General features: G+C 41.0%; 1 long non-coding RNA gene across 1 annotated transcript; it reads right to left on the reverse strand.

Moving 5' to 3' along the window:
• Positions 1–281: 281 nt before the first annotated feature.
• Positions 282–1,343, reverse strand: LOC133240127 (uncharacterized). Its single transcript, XR_009734120.1, has 2 exons — positions 988–1,343; positions 282–371 (listed from the first exon to the last, which is right to left on the reverse strand). It is a non-coding gene; the product is annotated as an uncharacterized LOC133240127 (long non-coding RNA).
• Positions 1,344–2,143: the final 800 nt, after the last annotated feature.

The following is a 2,143-nucleotide window of genomic DNA, read 5'->3' on the forward strand; positions in this document are numbered from 1 at the left end:
ATCTGATTTCTTCCTCTATGGTTCTATAATATGCTGTACTAGGTGAAGGGATTTTAATGATAAAAGACCCTCATCTCTGTCCTGTTGGGATGTGCAATGGGTGGATGGAAGAACTGTCATAGTTGACATAGACATAATAAATGTATTCCAGTTATTATAAGAACTACAATAAAAGTACAGTCTGCAATGAAAGCTAAAGGAGTAAAATTTCACCTATAACTGGGGAGGGGGTTAGCATTTAATAAAAGTTTACTGAATAAATGAATCAACACATTCAAATATTACATACAAGTCTCTGGAGAATTCCAATTTATTGAAAAACCTGCATCATCTTCTCTGTCTCTGTGATACACAGTTTACATCGTCGGGCTCTGCAAAGAGAGAGGAGAGCAATCTTATTGAAATCCCCACTCACTGCTGACTGAACGATCATTTTCACTGATGAGAAATGATTTATTGCTTTTTCATCACTGGCTTTCACTTTGGTTGATAAGAGAAAACAGTGACATTAAATAGTAAGATAGTTAAGACTTTTAGTTTATACCTGCTATTTAACAGGCATATCACCCCATCTCACTCATGTGGAAACAAGGTGGGTTGATGAGCATGAAACCCCATTCACAGAGGAGAACCCCCCTGGGAGCCTAACCCCACACTGTCCCTCACTGGTTTTGTTTACAAATGCACATGGCTGTGTCTGACTCCTTGTGATCCCATGGACTTTAGCCCTCCAGGCTCCTCTGTCCATGATATTCTCCAGGCAAGAATACTGGAATGGGTTGCCATTTCCTCCTCCGGGGGATCTTCCCAACCCAGGGATCAAACCCATTTCTCCTGTGTCTCCTGCATTGGTAAGCAGATTCTTTACCACCAGCACCACCTGGGAATCCAATTAGTAGTTTTGTTTAATATAAAGTTAAGTCATCATGTTAGTTTGCTAGGGCTGCAGTAACAAAGAGCCACAGATTGAGAAATGTATTTTCTCACCGTTCCGGAAACTGAAAGTCCAAGATCAGGCTGTAGACAAGGTTGGTGTCCTCTTAGGGCCATGAGTCAACTTTCTCTTCCAGGTCTCTTTCCTTGGCTTATAGATGGCCATCTTCCCCTTATGTCTTCACATTGTCTTCCCTCTGTCCATGTCTCTGTCCTGACTTCCTCTTTGTATAAAGAACACTAGTAATATTGTATTACATCCCACCCCAATGACCTCATTTTATCTTAATTATGTCTATAATGATGCTATTTTCAAATATGGCCACAGTCTGAAGTACTAGGGGTTAGGATTTCAGTTATGAATTGAGGTGAGTCGCAATTCAGCTCACGATGGACACCTTCCTGAAGGTTCTGTGGACTAGGTGTGATTAAAGTGACACAGAACTCTTCCTCTTTTCAGAAAAATTAAAGTCAGATTCTTCAAAGTTATCAATTAGATAGAGGTATGAAAAGCCCAATCATGAGATTCAAATTCCTTAGATAAATATTCTCCTGTGGCTCAGTGGGTAAAGAATCAACCTGTATTTCAGGAGACACAGGAGATGCAGATTTGACGTTGGGAAGATATTCTGGAGGAGGAAATGGAAACCCACTCTAGTATTCTCACCTGAAAAATCCCATGAACAGAGGCGACTGGCGTGCTACAGTCCATGGAATTGCAAAGAGTTGGAAAGGACAAAGCAACTAGGCATGCACGTATCGATATAGATGAATATTAAATATTTTAATAAGATTATCTGTATTCAATGTGAAAAACTAGCCATGACCCTGCATTGATCAACCTCATTACCTGGTGAGAAACAGGGAAGAATCTCCATTTTAGTGTCTAAGGTCTAGGAAAGTGAAAGTCACGCAGGAATTTCCAACTCTGCAACTCCACTGTACTGTAGCCTGCCAGGCTCCTCTGTCCATGCAATTTTCCATGCAAGAATACTGCAGTGGGTAGCTGTTCCCTTCTCCAGGGGATTTTCCTAACCCAGGTCTCCCACATTGCAGGTGGATTTTTTACTGTCTGAGCCACAAGGTATATCAGCATCACAAATAAGATCTGAACTGTAAGGAGCAATAGAGGGAGAAATGAGTTAGCTCAAGTTTCTGACTTGACTTTCTCCATCTTGAGGCTGTCTGAGGTATTCTGATATCTACTAGG

Source organism: Bos javanicus, chromosome 27 (genome assembly GCF_032452875.1).
Source record: "Bos javanicus breed banteng chromosome 27, ARS-OSU_banteng_1.0, whole genome shotgun sequence".
Taxonomy (NCBI): domain Eukaryota; kingdom Metazoa; phylum Chordata; class Mammalia; order Artiodactyla; family Bovidae; genus Bos; species Bos javanicus.